The sequence below is a fragment of the Oncorhynchus keta genome, chromosome 1 (assembly GCF_023373465.1).
Source record: "Oncorhynchus keta strain PuntledgeMale-10-30-2019 chromosome 1, Oket_V2, whole genome shotgun sequence".
Taxonomy (NCBI): Eukaryota; Metazoa; Chordata; class Actinopteri; order Salmoniformes; family Salmonidae; genus Oncorhynchus; species Oncorhynchus keta.
The window spans coordinates 94759576-94778359 of record NC_068421.1 but is presented as its reverse complement, the minus strand read 5'-3'; the positions used below and the strand labels follow the sequence as shown (position 1 = coordinate 94778359).

General features: G+C 47.0%; 2 protein-coding genes and 1 pseudogene across 6 annotated transcripts in view; all 3 read right to left on the bottom strand.

Annotated features, from left to right (window-relative positions):
- The window catches only part of LOC127931752 (solute carrier organic anion transporter family member 2A1-like), a 76313-nt pseudogene extending 58678 nt beyond the window's left edge, over positions 1-17635 (bottom strand).
- The window catches only part of LOC127908600 (solute carrier organic anion transporter family member 2A1-like), a 201200-nt gene extending 183489 nt beyond the window's left edge, over positions 1-17711 (bottom strand). Inside the window, exon 1 of the mRNA XM_052467267.1 lies at positions 17634-17711. The gene's annotated coding sequence lies outside the window, so the exon portion shown is untranslated. The remainder of the gene's footprint in view (positions 1-17633) is intronic.
- The window catches only part of LOC118381460 (tyrosine-protein kinase RYK), a 257241-nt gene that overhangs the window by 81287 nt on the left and 157170 nt on the right, over positions 1-18784 (bottom strand). The gene's annotated exons all lie outside the window — the stretch shown is intronic.

Sequence of the window (18784 nt, the reverse complement as noted above, 5' to 3'; positions counted from 1 at the left end):
CAAAAGGAACCCTAGTCATCTATGGGCTCTGGTCAAAAGTAGTGCACTAAATAGGGAATAGGGTGTCATTTCGTACGCAAGCCTTTTCTGTACCCAGAGGGTGTAGCCACTAGCAAACCAACAGAAGAGAGATAAGCTCAGTGAAGTACTGAGATGAAAACAGAATGTTCTCTTAATGTTTCAAATCCAAAGCCATGTCCATTCTGTGTTGCGATAAGTTGGGTGGATTGTCATAAAAGTGACATATATTTCACAATTAACTTTTTTGAAACCTCTGTTGACATGCCTGACTGCCTGAACCTAGGTTTCAATTTGATTTAACACATTTTTACTCATGCGACTAAAGCAAAGTTTAGAGAAAATATATTATCTTCAGTTTCCAGGGCCAAGTCCATCTGTCAGAAAGGTAGCCAAATGTTCTGGCTTTATAGATTCTATCAGAGATGCTAGAACGTCACAGATTTTTTTGCAACAAAACAATTTTGCACATTCTTCTGATCAATTAACATTCCTTCCTTAACATTGTTGTAATTAAAATAGTTGTGGCTACATACAGTGCATGTGAAGGAGTGATTAGGTCTACTATGAATTTTGAGCATTGATACATCTTTTCTACAGAGTAAACAGTATGGGTTTCACGCATCAGGTTTCTGATACTGGTTTCTGAAAAGAGGAACACACTATTTCCTATAAAGATGTTATTTTTTTTTGTGAAACAACATTTCTTCTTATATATTAACCCTAAACTTCCACTTTTCTCTTATGCCTGAGAACAGGGTCACTTTCAGTATAGAGTAAGCGTTTGGAAACTGAGTGATACACGGAGACAGTATCTAGGCTGAGTGATACAGAGAGGCAGTATCTAGGCTGAGTGATACAGGGAGGCAGCATCTAGGCTGAGTGATACAGAGTATCTAGGCTGAGTGATACAGAGAGGCAGTATCTAGGCTGAGTGATACAGGGAGGCAGCATCTAGGCTGAGTGATACAGGGAGGCAGCATCTAGGCTGAGTGATACAGGAGGCAGTATCTAGGCTGAGTGATACAGAGAGGCAGTATCTAGGCTGAGTGATACAGAGCATATAGGCTGAGTGATACAGAGAGGCAGTATCTAGGCTGAGTGATACAGGGAGGCAGCATCTAGGCTGAGTGATACAGGAGGCAGCATCTAGGCTGAGTGATACAGGAGGCAGCATCTAGGCTGAGTGATACAGAGTATCTAGGCTGAGGATACAGAGAGGCAGTATCTAGGCTGAGTGATACAGGAGGCAGCATCTAGGCTGAGTGATACAGGGAGGCAGCATCTAGGCTGAGTGATACAGAGTATCTAGGCTGAGTTATACAGAGAGGCAGTATCTAGGCTGAGTGATACAGAGTATCTAGGCTGAGTGATACAGAGAGGCAGTATCTAGGCTGAGTGATACAGGGAGGCAGCATCTAGGCTGAGTGATACAGGGAGGCAGCATCTAGGCTGAGTGATACAGAGTATCTAGGCTGAGTTATACAGAGAGGCAGTATCTAGGCTGAGTGATACAGAGTATCTAGGCTGAGTGATACAGAGAGGCAGTATCTAGGCTGAGTGGTACAGAGAGGCAGTATCTAGGCTGAGTGATAGAGAGTATCTAGACTGAGTGATACACGGAGGCAGTATCTAGGCTGAGTGATACACGGAGGCAGTATCTAGGCTGAGAGGTACACGGAGACAGTATCTAGGCTGAGTGATAAAGAGGCAGTATCTAGGATGAGTGATACAGGGAGGCAGTATCTAGGCTGAGTGATACAGAGTATCTAGGCTGAGTGATACAGGAGGCAGTATCTAGACTGAGTGATACACGGAGGCAGTATCAGGCTGAGTGATAAAGAGGCAGTATCCAGGCTGAGTGATAGAGAGTATCTAGGCTGAGTGATACAGGGAGGCAGTATCTAGACTGAGTGATACAGGGAGGCAGTATCTAGGCTGAGTGATACAGGGAGGCAGTATCCAGGCTGAGTGATACAGAGTATCTAGGCTGAGTGATACAGAGAGGCAGTATCCAGGCTGAGTGATACAGAGTATCTAGGCTGAGTGATACAGAGTATCTAGGCTGAGTGGTACAGGGAGGCAGTATCCAGGCTGAGTGATACAGGGAGGCAGTATCCAGGCTGAGTGATACAGAGTTTCTAGGCTGAGTCATACAGAGTATCTAGGCTGAGTGGTACAGGAGGCAGTATCTAGGCTGAGTGATACAGAGAGGCAGTATCCAGGCTGAGTGATACAGGGAGGCAGTATCCAGACTGAGTGATACAGAGAGGCAGTATCTAGGCTGAGTGATACAGGGAGGCAGTATCCAGGCTGAGTGATACAGAGTTTCTAGGCTGAGTGATACAGAGTATCTAGGCTGAGTGGTACAGGAAGGCAGTATCTAGGCTGAGTGATACAGGGAGGTAGTATCCAGGCTGAGTGATACAGAGTATCTAGGCTGAGTGATACAGGGAGGCAGTATCCAGGCTGAGTGATACAGAGTATCTAGGCTGAGTTATACAGGGAGGCAGTATCCAGGCTGAGTGATACAGAGTATCTAGGCTGAGTTATACAGGGAGGCAGTATCCAGGCTGAGTGATACAGAGTATCTCGGCTGAGTGATACAGGGAGGCAGTATCTAGGCTGAGTGATACAGGGAGGCAGTATCCAGGCTGAGTGATACAGAGTATCTAGGCTGAGTTATACAGAGAGGCAGTATCCAGGCTGAGTGATACAGAGTATCTAGGCTGAGTGATACAGGGAGGCAGTATCCAGGCTGAGTGATACAGAGTATCTCGGCTGAGTGATACAGGGAGGCAGTATCCAGGCTGAGTGATACAGGTATCCAGGCTGAGCGATACAGAGAGGAAATATCTAGGCTGAGTGATACAGAGTATCCAGGCTGAGTGATACAGAGAGGAAATATCAGGCTGAGTGATACAGGAGGCAGTATCCAGGCTGAGTGATACAGAGTATCTCGGCTGAGTGATACAGGGAGGCAGTATCCAGGCTGAGTGATACAGAGTATCTAGGCTGAGTGATACAGGAGGCAGTATCCAGGCTGAGTGATACAGGGAGGCAGTATCCAGGCTGAGTGGATACAGAGTATCTAGGCTGAGTGATACAGGGAGGCAGTATCCAGGCTGAGTGATACAAGGAGGCAGTATCCAGGCTGAGTGATACAGGAGGCAGTATCCAGGCTGAGTGATACAGGGAGGCAGTATCCAGGCTGAGTGATACAGGGAGGCAGTATCCAGGCTGAGTGATACAGGAGGCAGTATCCAGGCTGAGTGATACAGAGTATCTAGGCTGAGTGATACAGGAGGCAGTATCCAGGCTGAGTGATAGAGTATCCAGGCTGAGTGATACAGAGTATCTAGGCTGAGTGATACAGGAGGAAATATCCAGGCTGAGGATACAGAGAGGCAGTATCAGGCTGAGTGATACAGAGTATCTAGGCTGAGTGATACAGGAGGCAGTATCCAGGCTGAGTGATACAGAGTATCTCGGCTGAGTGATACAGGGAGGCAGTATCCAGGCTGAGTGATACAGAGTATCTCAGGCTGAGTGATACAGGGAGGCAGTATCCAGGCTGAGTGATACAGAGTATCTCGGCTGAGTGATACAGGGAGGCAGTATCCAGGCTGAGTGATACAGGGAGGCAGTATCCAGGCTGAGTGATACAAGAGAGGAAATATCTAGGCTGAGTGATACAGAGTATCCAGGCTGAGTGATACAGAGAGGAAATATCCAGGCTGAGTGATACAGGGAGGCAGTATCCAGGCTGGAGTGATACAGAGTATCCAGGCTGAGTGATACAGGGAGGCAGTATCCAGGCTGAGTGATACAGAGTATCTAGGCTGAGTGATACAAGGAGGCAGTATCCAGGCTGAGTGATACAGGGAGGCAGTATCCAGGCTGAGTGATACAGAGTATCTAGGCTGAGTGATACAGGGAGGCAGTATCCAGGCTGAGTGATACAAGGAGGCAGTATCCAGGCTGAGCGATACAGGGAGGCAGTATCCAGGCTGAGTGATACAGGGAGGCAGTATCCAGGCTGAGTGATACAGATTACTCCAGTTTCCAGGCTGACCTGATACAGAGTATCCAGGCTAGTGATACAGGAGGCAGTATCCCCAGGCTGAGTGATACAGCTCCAGTTTCAACTGTTCTAGGCTAGTGATACAAGGAGGCAGTATCCAGGCTGAGTGATACAGAGTATCTAGGCTGAGTGATACAGAGTATCTAGGCTGAGTGATACAGGAGGCAGTATCCAGGCTGAGTGATACAGAGAGGCAGTATCCAGGCTGAGCGATACAGGAGGCAGTATCCAGGCTTTTGATACTAGGAGGCAGTATCCAGGCCACCGTGCTTTTACAGATTATCTAGGCTGAGTGATACAGAGAGGCAGTATCTAGGCTGAGTGATACAGGGAGGCAGTATCCAGGCTGAGTGATACAAGGAGGCAGTATCCAGGCTGAGTGATACAGGGAGGCAGTATCCAGGCTGAGTGATACAGGGAGGCAGTATCCAGGCTGAGTGATACAGAGTATCCAGGCTGAGTGATACAGAGTATCCAGGCTGAGTGATACAGGGAGGCAGTATCCAGGCTGAGTGATACAGAGTATCTAGGCTGAGTGATACAAGGAGGCAGTATCCAGGCTGAGTGATACAGAGTATCTAGGCTTAGTGATACAGAGTATCTAGGCTGAGTGATACAGAGTATCCAGGCTGAGTGATACAGGGAGGCAGTATCCAGGCTGAGTGATACAGAGTATCTAGGCTGAGTGATACAAGGAGGCAGTATCCAGGCTGAGTGATACAGAGTATCTAGGCTGAGTGATACAGGGAGGCAGTATCCAGGCTGAGTGATACAGAGAGGCAGTATCCAGGCTGAGTGATACAGAGTATCTAGGCTGAGTGATACAGAGAGGAAATATCTACGCTGTAGGAAATGGTGTGTCAGTGTGTTGTGTTCATCTGTGATTTCACAGCCTACAATTACGGTAAGATACGTGAGCCACTGTTAATTGGAAGGGATCCCAATGCTACCAGCACATGAAGAGTAATCACACCGTATCTATCACTGCTACGCTGCGTCATACAGACGCACGACGACTCAACAACACTGACAGACGACCTGGTTACTGCTACCAGCACGCAAGAACTGACATGCCCACACACTGATAGAGCACAGCGTAATCACTCACAACACACACCTTTTCTGCTGTACACATCTGGGGTTGGAGCTGGACAACGTGGTTTGGGTGTGTGTGTGTTGTGATATAACATGTACCATAGGGATGGAGGAGAGGTTCAGGATTTGCAATCTGCAGCACAAATCTGTATCTAAATGGACCTACCGCAATCCCACCCTGTACACTGCGACCTACCGCAGTCCTACCCTATGCCCTGTAACCTACCGCAGTCCTACCCTGTACACTGTGACCTACCGCAGTCCTACCCTGTACCCTGTAACCTACCGCAGTCCTACCCTGTACACTGTGACCTACCGCAGTCCTACCCTGTACACTGTGACCTACCGCAATCCTACCCTGTACACTGTGACCTACCGCAGTCCTACCCTGTACACTGTGACCTACCGCAGTCCTACCCTGTAACCTGTGACCTACCGCAGTCCTACCCTGTAACCTGTGACCTACCGCAATCCTACCCTGTACACTGTAACCTACCGCAATCCCACCCTGTAACCTGTAACCTAACGCAGTCCTACCCTGTACACTGTGACCTACCGCAGTCCTACCCTGTACACTGTGACCTACCGCAGTCCTACCCTGTGCCCTGTAACCTACCGCAGTCCTACCCTGTACACTGTTATCTATTGCAGTCCTACCCTGTAATCTACCGCAATCCCACCCTGTAACCTGTGACCTAACGCAGTCCTACCCTGTACACTGTGACCTACCGCAATCCTACCCTGTACACTGTGACCTACCGCAGTCCTACCCTGTACACTGTGACCTACCGCAGTCCTACCCTGTACACTGTGACCTACCGCAGTCCTACCCTGTGCCCAAACCCAGTCCTACCCTGTACCCTGTGACCAACCCCAGTCCTACCCTGTGCCCTGTGACCTACCCCAGTCCTACCCTGTGCCCTGTGACCAAACCCAGTCCTACCCTGTAACCTGTGATCAACCCAGTCCTACCCTGTGCCCTGTGACCTACCCCAGTCCTACCCTGTGCCCTGTGACCAACCCCAGTCCTACCCTGTACCCTGTGACCAACCCCAGTCCTACCCTGTACCCTGTGATCAACCCCAGTCCTACCCTGTGCCCTGTGACCAACCCCAGTCCTACCCTGTGCCCTGTGACCAACCCCAGTCCTACCCTGTAACCTGTGACCAACCCCAGTCCTACCCTGTAACCTGTGCCCAACCCCAGTCCTACACTGTGCCCAACCCCAGTCCTACCCTGTGCCCAACCCCAGTCCTACCCTGTAACCTGTGACCAACCCCAGTCCTACCCTGTAACCTGTGACCAACCCCAGTCCTACCCTGTGCCCAACCCCAGTCCTACCCTGCGCCCAACCCCAGTCCTACCCTGTGCCCAACCCCAGTCCTACCCTGTGCCCTGTGACCAACCCCAGTCCTACCCTGTGCCCTGTGCCCAACCCCAGTCCTACCCTGTGCCCTGTGCCCAACCCCAGTCCTACCCTGTAACCCAGACCAACCCCAGTCCTACCCTGTGCTCAACCCCAGTCCTACCCTGTGCCCTGTGCCCAACCCCAGTCCTACCCTGTGCCCTGTGCCCAACCCCTGTCCTACCCTGTGCCCAACCCCAGTCCTACCCTGTGCCCAACCCCAGTCCTACCCTGTGCCCAACCCCAGTCCTACCCTGTGCCCTGTGCCCAACCCCAGTCCTACCCTGTGCCCAACCCCAGTCCTACCTTGTGCCCAACCCCAGTCCTACCCTGTGCCCAACCCCAGTCCTACCTTGTGCCCAACCCCAGTCCTACCTTGTGCCCAACCCCAGTCCTACCCTGTGCCCAACCCCAGTCCTACCCTGTGCCCAACCCCAGTCCTACCTTGTGCCCAACCCCAGTCCTACCCTGTGCCCAACCCCAGTCCTACCCTGTGCCCAACCCCAGTCCTACCTTGTGCCCAACCCCAGTCCTACCTTGTGCCCTGTGGAAAACAACACACAGACTCGAGTGTATTTGGATGCAACATGGTTTTGGACAGACTCTGACAGTCCTTCTCCCAGCCACCTCTTTCTCAGAGGGATCATTTACATTGTAACAACACACACAGCTCATTCACAGTGACAGGTTGTAAAACTACCCAATACTGTCTCTAGCCAACACGCTCCAGATTAGAAATGATGAGTTGATTTACGGGAAATATCCACTCAACCCAAATATTACAGATACATTACTAGTTTTATCAGTCAGCACAGCACATTCACTGTCAAATCTATGGCTTGTCAAATGCAGTGAGTTGCAATGAACTCTGGTGTTGTAAACGTCTCCATCTGTACGTTCCTCTTATTTATTAAAGGGAATTATTTATCCGCTGCAACTCAATAGGAGGATCAATTTATATGAACTCTTTGATTAAAGTATCTGGCTCAAAACAAGAGCCTTTAGGGTTAATCTATCCTGGGATTAGTGTACAGAGTAACTACTGCAGCCTGTTACAGAGTAAATACTGTAGCCTGTTAGAGTAAATACTGTAGCCTGTTAGAGAGTAAATACTGTAGCCTGTTAGAGTAAATACTGTAGCCTGTTAGAGTAAATACTGTAGCCTGCTACAGAGTAAATACTGTAGCCTGCTACAGAGTAAATACTGTAGCCTGCTACAGAGTAAATACTGTAGCAGAGTTAGAGTAAATATACTGTAGCCTGCTACAGAGTAAATACTGTAGCCTGTTAGAGTAACTACTGTAGCCTGTTAGAGTAAATACTGTAGCCTGTTAGAGTAAATACTGTAGCCTGCTACAGAGTAAATACTGTAGCCTGCTACAGAGTAAATACTGTAGCCTGTTAGAGTAAATACTGTAGCCTGTTAGAGTAAATACTGTAGCCTGCTACAGAGTAAATACTGTAGCCTGCTACAGAGTAAATACTGTAGCCTGCTACAGAGTAAATGCTGTAGCCTGCTACAGAGTAAATACTGTAGCCTGTTAGAGTAAATACTGTAGCCTGCTACAGAGTAAATACTGTAGCCTGTTAGAGTAAATACTGTAGCCTGTTAGAGTAAATACTGTAGCCTGTTAGAGTAAATACTGTAGCCTGCTACAGAGTAAATACTGTAGCCTGCTACAGAGTAAATACTGTAGCCTGCTACAGAGTAAATACTGTAGCCTGCTACAGAGTAAATACTGTAGCCTGTTACAGAGTAAATAGTGTAGCCTGTTAGAGTAAATACTGTAGCCTGCTACAGAGTAAATACTGTAGCCTGTTAGAGTAAATACTGTAGCCTGCTACAGAGTAAATACTGTAGCCTGTTAGAGTAAATAATGTAGCCTGTTAGAGTAAATACAGTAGCCTGCTACAGAGTAAATACTGTAGCCTGCTACAGAGTAAATACTGTAGCCTGCTACAGAGTAAATACTGTAGCCTGTTAGAGTAAATACTGTAGCCTGCTATAGAGCAAATACTGTAGCCTGCTACATATTAAATACTGTAGCCTGTTAGAGTAAATACTGTAGCCTGCTACAGAGTAAATACTGTAGCCTGTTAGAGTAAATAATGTAGCCTGTTAGAGTAAATACAGTAGCCTCCAACAGAGTAAATACTGTAGCCTGCTACAGAGTAAATACTGTAGCCTGTTAGAGTAAATACTGTAGCCTGTTACAAGGGTGGGACTGGATGGTGGGACTGGATGGTGTTCAGAGATAGATGGGAGGGGTTGGGGGTAGGCAAAGGCGGGGCCTAATAACAAACATAATGTAATATATACTGTCTGTAAAATGTAAATAAACTCAGCAAAAACAGAAACGTCCCTTCTTCAGTTCCCTGTCTTTCAAAGACAATTCATAAAAATCCAAATAACTTCACAGATCTTCATTGCAAAAGGATTTAAACACTGTTTCTCATGCTTGTTCAATGAACCATAAACAATTAATAAACATGCACCTGTGGAACGGTAGTTAAGACACGAACAGCTTACAGACGGTAGGCAATTAAGGTCACAGTTATGAAAACTTAGGACACTAAAGAGGCCTTTCTACTGACTCTGAAAAACACCAAAAGAAAGATCCCCAGGGTCCCTGCTCATCTGCGTGAACGTGCCTTAGGCATGCTGCAAGGAGGCATCAGGTGTGGCCAGGCAATACATTTCAATGTCTGTACAGTGAGACGCCTAAGACAGGGCTACAGGGAGACAGGATGGACAGCTGATCGCCCTCGCAGTGGCAGACCACATGTAACAACACCTGCACAGGATAAGTACATCCGAATATCACACCTGCGGGACAGGTACAGGATGGCAACAACAACTGCCCAAGTTACACCAGGAACGCACAATCCCTCCATCAGTGCTCAGACTGTTCGCAATAGGCTGAGAGAGGCTGGACTGAGGGCTTGTAGGCCTGTTGTAAAGGCAGGTCCTCACCAGACATCACCGGCAACAGCGTCGTCTATGGGCACAAACCCACCGTCGCTGGACCAGACAGGACTGGTAAAAAGTGCTCTTCACTGACGAGTCGCTGTTTTGTCTCACCAAGGGTGATGGTCGGATTCACACTTATCGTTGAAGGAATGAGCATTACACCGAGGCCTGTACTCTGGAGCGGGATCGATTTGGAGGTGGAGGGTCCGTCATGGTCTGGGGTGGTGTGTCACAATATTATCAGACTGAGCTTGTTGTCATCGCAGGCATTCTCAACGCTGTGCGTTACAGGGAAGATATCCTCCTCCCTCATGTGGTACGCTTCCTGCAGGCTCATCCTGACATGACCCTCCAGCATGACAATGCCACCAGCCATACTGCTCATTCTGTGCATGATTTTCTGCAAGACAGGAATGTCAGTGTTCTGCCATGGCCAGCGAAGAGCCCGGATCTCAATCCCGTTGAGCACGTCTGGGACCTGTTGGATCGGAGGGTGAGGGCTAGGGCCATTCCCCCAGAAATGTCTACAAGGGGGAACTTGCAGGTGCCTTGGTGGAAGAGTGGGGTAACATCTCACAGCATGAACTTGAAAATCTGGTGCAGTCCATGAGGAGGAGATGCACTGCAGTACTTAATGCAGCTGGTGGCCATTGGATACTGACTGCTACTTTTGGTTTTGACCCACCCTTTGTTCAGGGATACATTATTCCATTTCTGTTAGTCACATGTCTGTGGAACTTGTTCAGTTTATGTCTCAGTTATTACATTTTGTTATGTTCATACAAATATTTACACATGTTGAGTTTGCGGAAAATAAATGCAGTTGACAGTGAGAGGACGTTTTTCTGAGTTAAGTATTTACAGTTGAAGTCGAAAGATTACATCCACTTAGGGGTTGGAGTCAATTAAAACTAGTTTTCAACCACTCCACAAATTTCTTGTTAACAAACTATGTTTTGGCAAGTTGGAGGTGTACCTGTGGATGTATTTCAAGGCCTACCTTCAAACTCATTGCCTCTTTGTTTGACATGGGAAAATCAAAAACGAAATCAGCCAAGATCTTTTTTGTAGAATTGCAGACCTCCACAAGTCTGTTTCATCTTGTTCAATGGGAGCAATTTCCAAATGCCTGAAGGTACCACATTCATCTGTACAAACAATAGTACACAAGAATAAACCCCATGGGACCACGCTGCCGTCCTATCACTCAGAAAGGAGACGTCCCTGCTTTTGTCTCCTAGAGATGAACGACATTGGTGTGGAGAAGTGCAAATCAATCCCAGAACAAAAAGCAAAGGACCTTGTGAAGATGCTGGAGGAAACAGGTACAAAAGTATCTATAGTATCTATATCCACAGTAAACGAGTCCTATATCAACATAACCTGAAAGGCCGCCAGCAAGGAAGAAGCCACTGCTCTAAAACCGCCATAAAAAAGACAGACTGACAGTTGTAAGGCAGTCCTGCACATGAGGACAAAGATGGTACTTTTGGAGAAATGTCCTCTGGTGGAAATGGAACTGTTTGCCCATAATGACCATTGTTATGTTTGGAGGAAAAAGGGGAGGCCTGCAAGTTGAAGAACACCATCCCAACAGTGAAGCATGGGAGTGGCAGCATCATGTTGTGGGGGTGTTTACAGCATCATCGGAGGGACTGGCGCACTTCACAAAATAGATGGCATCATGAGGAAGGAACATTATGTGGATATATTGAAGGAACATCTCAAGACATCAGTCAGGAAGTTAAAGCTTGGACGCAAATGGGTCTTCCAAATGGACAATGACCCCAAGCATACTTCCAAATGGGTCTTCCAAATGGACAATGACCCCAAGCATACTTCCAAATGGGTCTTCCAAATGGACAATGACCCCAAGCACACTTCCAAATGGGTCTTCCAAATGGACAATGACCCCAAGCATACTTCCAAATGGGTCTTCCAAATGGACAATGACCCCAAGCATACTTCCAAATGGGTCTTCCAAATGGACAATGACCCCAAGCATACTTCCAAAGTTGTGGCAAAATGGTTTAATTACAACAAAGTCAAGGAATTGGAGTGGCCATCACAAAGCCCTGACCTGAAACATATAGAAAAGTTGTGGGCAGAACTGAAAAAGCGTGTGTGTACAAGGAGGCCTACAAACCTGACTCGGTTACACCAGCTCTGTCAGGAGGAATGGGCCAAAATTCACCCAACTTATTGTTGGAAGCTTGTGGAAGGCTACTCGAAACGTTTGACCCAAGTTAAACCATTTAAAGGCAATGCTACCAAATACTAATTGAGTGTATGTAAACTTCCTTCCCACTGGGAATGTGATGAAAGAAATAAAAGCTGAAATAAATCTACTATTATTCTGACATTTCACAATCTTAAAATAAAATGGTGATCTAACTGACTTAAGACAGAGCATTTTTACTAGGATTTAAATGGCAGGAATTGTGAACAACTGAGTTTAAATGTATTTGGCTAATGTGCATGTAAACTTCCGACTTGTAATGTATGAGTTGCAAGAAGAAGCCTAATTGTTGTTTTCCATTAGTTCATTCCAATTAGGGCAGTAGGTTTAGGGGAAATAATAATGGAAAATATGTACAGTGGGGCAAAAAGTATTTAGTCAGCCACCAATTGTGCAAGTTCTCCCACTTAAAAAAGATGAGAGAGGCCTGTCATTTTCATCATAGGTACACTTCAACTATTTTTAATGAATTTATTTGCAAATTATGGTGGAAAATAAGTCTTTGGTCAATGACAAAAGTTTATCTCAATACTTTGTTATATACCCTTTGTTGGCAATGACAGAGGTCAAACGTTTTCTGTAAGTCTCCACAAGGTTTTCACACACTGTTGCTGGTATTTTGGCCCATTCCTCCATGCAGATCTCCTCTAGAGCAGTGATGTTTTGGGGCTGTTGCTGGGCAACACGGACTTTCAACTCCCTCCAAAGATTTTCTATGGGGTTGAGATCTGGAGACTGGCCAGGCCACTCCAGGACCTTGAAATGCTTCTTACGAAGCCACTCCTTTGTTTCCCGGGCGGTGTGTTTGGGATCATTGTCATGCTGAAAGACCCAGCCACGTTTCATCTTCAATGCCCTTGCTGATGGAAGGAGGTTTTCACTCAAAATCTCACGATACATGGCCCCATTCAATCTTTCCTTTACACGGATCAGTCGTCCTGGTCCCTTTAAAGAAAAACAGCCCCAAAGCATGATGTTTCCACCCCATGCTTCACAGTAAGTATGGTGTTCTTTGGATGCAAGTCAGCATTCTTTGTCCTCCAAACACGACGAGTTGAGTTTTTACCAAAAAGTTATATTTTGGTTACCTCTGACCATATGACATTCTCTCAATCTTCTTCTGGATCATCCAAATGCTCTCTAGCAAACTTCAGATGGGCCTGGACATGTACTGACTTAAGCAGGGGGACACGTCTGGCACTGCAGGGTTTAAGTCCCTGGCGGCGTAGTGTGTTACTGATGGTAGGCTTTGTTACTTTTGTCCCAGCTCTCTGCAGGTCATTCACTAGGTCCCCCCATGTGGTTCTGAGATTTTTGCTCACCGTTCTTGTGATCATTTTGATCCCACGGGGTGAGATCTTGCATGGAGCCCCAGATCGCGGGAGATTATCAGTGGACTTGTATGTCTTCCATTTCCTAATAATTGCTCCCACAGTTGATTTCTTCAAACCAAGCTGCTTACCTATTGCAGATTCAGTCTTGCCAGCCTGGTGCAGGTCTACAATTTTGTTTCTGGTGTCCTTTGACAGCTCTTTTTTCTTGGCCATAGTGGAGTTTGGAGTGTGACTGTTTGAGGTTGTGGACATGTGTCTTTTATACTGATAACAAGTTCAAACAGGTGTCATTAATACAGGTAACGAGTGGAGGACACTTGCTTGTTTGTAGGTGACCAAATACTTACTTTCCACAAAAAATGCAAAAACAATCCTTAAAAATCCTACAATGTGATTTTCTGTATTTTTTCCCTCATTTTGTCTGTCATAGTTGAAAGTGTACCTATGATGAAAATTACAGGCCTCTCTCATCTTTTGAAATGGGAGAACTTGCACAATTGGTGGCTGACTAAATACTTTTCTTGCCCCACTGTATATGGGGGATTAGAAATTATGCAGACAATTACATTGATTGAAGCCACAATCTATCTGCATTATTAAAGCTGATCTACCCCCTAAAAAATAACATATCTCTGACAAAATGCTGACTATTAAGTGGACTGGACAAGAGTTTTTTGGAGAGAATGAAAGTTTTTCAGGGATAAGTAATATTGGCAGCACAATTAATATTAATATTACAATTAATATTAGCAGCACAGATGCAGTTCTGTTCAGGAAGTGGGAAGGACGCGACACACACAGCTCAGCCAACACCAGCTGGTTGGCAGACAGGCTCCGCCCAAGCTCCGCCTACACCAGCTGGTTGGCAGACAGGCTCCGCCCCAGCTCAGCCAACACCAGCTGGTTGGCAGACAGGCTCTGCCCCAGCTCAGCCAACACCAGCTGGTTGGCAGACAGGCTCCGCCCCAGCTCCGCCTACACCAACTGGTTGACAGACAGGCTCTGCCCCAGCTCCGCCTACAACAACTAGTTGGCAGACAGGCTCCGCCCCAGCTCCGCCTACACCAACAGGTTGACAGACAGGCTCCGCCCCTGCAACCTGGGGCGAGTAAAGCAGGACACAACGTTTCAGAACGTTCAGGTAGAAATATGCTATGTAGAACAAACACGCCTCTGTGACATGTTGAATAAGGAACGATGTCGGCTCTATTCGTGACATTTCTATCTGCAACGTTCGAGAACGTTTTGCTTGTTAGCTAAGGCCAGCTACTTTAAGTGCTGACTGTCTTCCCTGCAGCCTACTTGCTGTGTGAACTGCTGACTGCTCATATCTTGCAGCTGATTATTGACACGTCAACCAGGATAAAGGGGCGGGGCAATTTTTGACAGTTGTGGTTTTGGTAATCAGTGTCAGCAGCGGTCTTGTCATCAAAACTAAGACCGTCGCCGAAACAAAGACGGTTCTGCCGAGTTATTGGAGGAAGGAAAGAGAGGAATGGAGAGGGTCTGTGTCTGCACATGTACTCTCACTACTGGTGTCCCCCAGGGCTCGGTTCTAGGCCCTCTCCTCATCTCTCTTTACACCAAAACCTGGGGCGAGTTCAGCAGGACACAACGTTTTAGAACGTCATATCCTCACATGGTCTCTCCTATCATTGCTATGTGGGTGACACTTAACTACTTTTCTCCTTTTCCTGCTTCTGACACCCAGGCGGCGACACGCATCTCTGAGTGCCTGGCAGATATCTCAGTTTGGATGTCGGCCCACCACCTCAAGCTCAACCTCGACAAGACGGAGCTGCTCTTCCTCCTAGAGAAGGCCTGCCCGCTCCAAGACCTCTCCGTCACGGTTGACAACTTCACGCTGTCCCAGAATGCAAAGAACCTTGTAGTGCCCCTGGACAACATGCCATCAAACCCCTTGCAACTTATCAGCTCTCAGGGCTGGGCGTCTCTAGCAACTTATCCAGAACACTGCAGCCCGCTCGGTCATTACCTCCCGCTCGGTCATTACCTCCCGCTCGGTCATTAGCTCCCGCTCGGTCATTACCTCCCGCTCGGTCATTACCTCCCGCTCGGTCATTACCTCCCGCTCGGTCATTACCTCCCGCTCGGTCATTACCTCCCGCTCGGTCATTACCTCCCGCTCGGTCATTACCTCCCGCTCGGTCATTAGCTCCCGCTCGGTCATTAGCTCCCGCTCGGTCATTAGCTCCCGCTCGGTCATTACCTCCCGCTCGGTCATTACCTCCCGCTCGGTCATTACCTCCCGCTCTATTTCTGGACTTCAGGCTGAAGCGACTGTGGAACGTTGATAACAATGTCAATGACGCGACCAAGAGATGGAGGTGCAACCCATACGACTTTGGCAATACTTTGTGCCATCATCTGGTGATTCTCTCTCTCTCTCTCTCTCTGTCTCTCTCTCTCTCTCTGACTCTCTCTCTCTCTGTCTCTGTCTCTCTCTGTGTCTCTCTCTGTCTCTCTCTGTCTCTCTCTGTCTCTCTCTGTCTCTCCCCTCTCTCTCCCTCTCTCTCTGTTTCTCTTCTCTCTGTCTATTTAATAATAATATATGCCATTTAGGCAGACGCTTTTACCAAAGTCATGTGTGCATACATTCTACATATGGGTGGTCCCGGATCAAGAGATGGCGTTACAAACGCCATGCTCTACAACTTTGGCAGAATGTTGTGCCATCATCTCTCTCTCTCTCTCTCTCTCTCTCTCTCTGTCTCTCTCTGTCTGTGTCTCTCTCTGTCTCTCTCTCTGTCTCTCTCGGTCTCTCTCTCTCTCTCTGTCTCTCTCCTCTCTCTCTGTTTCTCTCTCTCTCTGTCTGTCAAAGTCATGTGTGCATACATTCTACGTATGGGTGGTCTGTCTGTCATGCTCTGTCTGTCTCTCTCTCTCTGTCTCTCTCTGTCTGTCTCTGTCTGTCTCTCTCTGCTCTCTCTTGTCTCTCTCTCTTTGTCTCTCTCTGTTTGTCTCTCTCTCTGTCTCTGTCTCTCTGTTTCTCTCTCTCTCTGTCTCTCTCTCTCTGTGTCTCTCTGTGTGTCTCTCTCTCTCTCTCTCTCTCTCTCTCTCTCTCTCTCTCTCTCTCTCTCTCTCTCTCTGTGTCTCTCTGTCTGTCTCTCTCTCTCTCTCTCAAGTTCTGTATGTTTGTGCACATGGAAGTCAGTGATTAATGTTTACTGTAGGTTAACGAGGCAATACAAATGTGATGTGACTAGAAAGGCCCAGTGTTTTCATCATTTTGACAATAACTAAAAACTAAATCATTATTTAAAATGAACAGAAAAAAATGTGACTAAGACTTAATAATATATTTTTTTGACAAAATGACTAAGAATAGACTACATCTAAAAAAAAACACACAAAAAAACTGGTGAGAGCAGACGTGACATCCGTCCCATTCATTAAGATAAAGACCCCCCACCCCACCCCAGGGTAGGATGGGTAATGAACTATATTATGTCAAACAGGCCAAACAAAGGGAGGAAAAGACATTTCACTAATATTTGTTGCTACAATGACAACTGAAGCGGTGCAAGGTACACTATTCCACCCCGGGCAAACATGCAACACTGAAACATCCAGGTGTGGCTAGGATAGGTTAGGTGGCTAACATAGCTGTGTGACGTCATTAGTCTTTAGAATAAACTTCTAGCGTTTTTTTTATTTTTTAAACATAACAGACTGCTCTAGTAACATGGTGAGGATCTGTAGCCTTAGGCAACTACATACAGTGTGTATTATGTCTAGAGGAATGTAGGTTCACAATCTCACGGTACAGGGCAGGCTATATATCTATAGCCTACTGATATATATATATATATCCACTGAAGACACGTGTATTTTCATTAGCCACGTTGATCATTCGGACAAAACAAGGTTGACGATGAAATGAAGTATGTATCAGTACCCAGAATGAGTAATGAAGGAGATGGGTGATCAAGCTTCCTGCTCAGTGTCACCTGAGCAGGGCTGTATGGTATCAAACGTTGCTATTACCAAATCAGAGATATTTTATGTGCTGGAGAAGATAGCCCCAATAATAAATGATTATTAATGATACCCCCAAAATGTCTCCAATAATAAATGATTATTAATGATACCCCCAAAATGTCTCCAATAATAAATGATTATTAATGATACCCCCAAAATGTCTCCAATAATAAATGATTATTAATGATACCCCCAAAATGTCTCCAATAATAAATGATTATTAATGATACCCCCAAAATGTCTCCAATAATAAATGATTATTAATGATACCCCCAAAATGTCTCCAATAATAAATGACAGTAACATGAATGATAAATAATACCAAACGACGTACCTTTATATTGCTAAACACAGATGTTGGTTTCTTCATATCTTTGACACAAATCTCCTTCTGCTGTGAAGGGTAAGGGTAAGGGTATCCAGAGACAGAGAGACAGAGAGACAGAGAGAGAGAGAGAGAGAGAGAGAGAGAGAGAGAGAGAGAGAGTCCAGTCCAGTCCAGGGCAGAAGAACTCAACAGCAGTGAGTTTCACTATGTCGAAGAGGTAATAGCTGTCCCACAGTGTTCTACTCTGGTGAGTGTGTCAATGAGCTTTTATGGTTCACAGTGATGTAATGGGGCTGAACTCAGCCCACAACTCCACGCGCGCATTGTTTTGAACGTGATGATGTAAAGACCATATTTGGCACACATGACCTGTTTTTACAGGCGGCAGCGTGGTGATTGTTTTTATTCTACAATAAGAAATGTCTTATGTAATTGTTTGGACAAATATTTAATAAATAATCATAAACAAACGGAGTCAACGTTTTAATATGTTTTTTGAAAGTTCAGTTTAAACTTTTTTTAAATTGACAATCCAACAAAAAGTTCCTTGCTTTTGTTTTTCTACATTTACAGTTCAGCATTTAAAAACAGTTTTGACAGTAGGTTATTTTATAGCCATTGATACTCATCTTGCCTGTTGCGGATCTGACACACAGGCTAGGGGGAAAAGTCTGAGTCTACCGCTGACAGACAAGTATCACCGATCTGCTACATTTTTTACCTCCCGTCATCAATGTGAATGACGAATTAGGGAAGTTACTCTTCTGATACTTAGCCGTGAATGTGAGACAGACGCAGGAACACACACCCTCCTCTCCTCACACCCTCCTCTCCTCACACCCTCCCTCCCTCCCTCACACCCTCCCTCACACCCTCCCTCACACCCCTCCCTCCCTCACACCCTCCCTCCTACCCTCCCTCACACCCTCCCTCCTACCCTCCCTCCCTCCTACCCTCCCTCCCTCCTACCCTCCCTCCTACCCTCCCTCCCTCCCTCCTACCTCCTACCCTCCCTCCCTCCCTCCCTCCCTCCCTCCTACCCTCCCTCCTACCCTCCCTCACACCCCCTCCCTCCCTACCCTACCCTCCCTCCCTCCTACCCTTCCTCCTACCCTCCCTCCCTCCTACCCTCCCTCCCTCCCTCCTACCCTCCCTCCTACCCTCCCTCACACCCTCCTACCCTCCCTCCCTCCCTCCTACCCTCCCTCCCTCCTACCTCCTACCCTCCCTCCCTCCCTCCCTCCCTCCCTCCCTCCCTCCCTCACACCCTCCCTCCCTCACACCCTCCCTCCTACCCTCCCTCCCTCC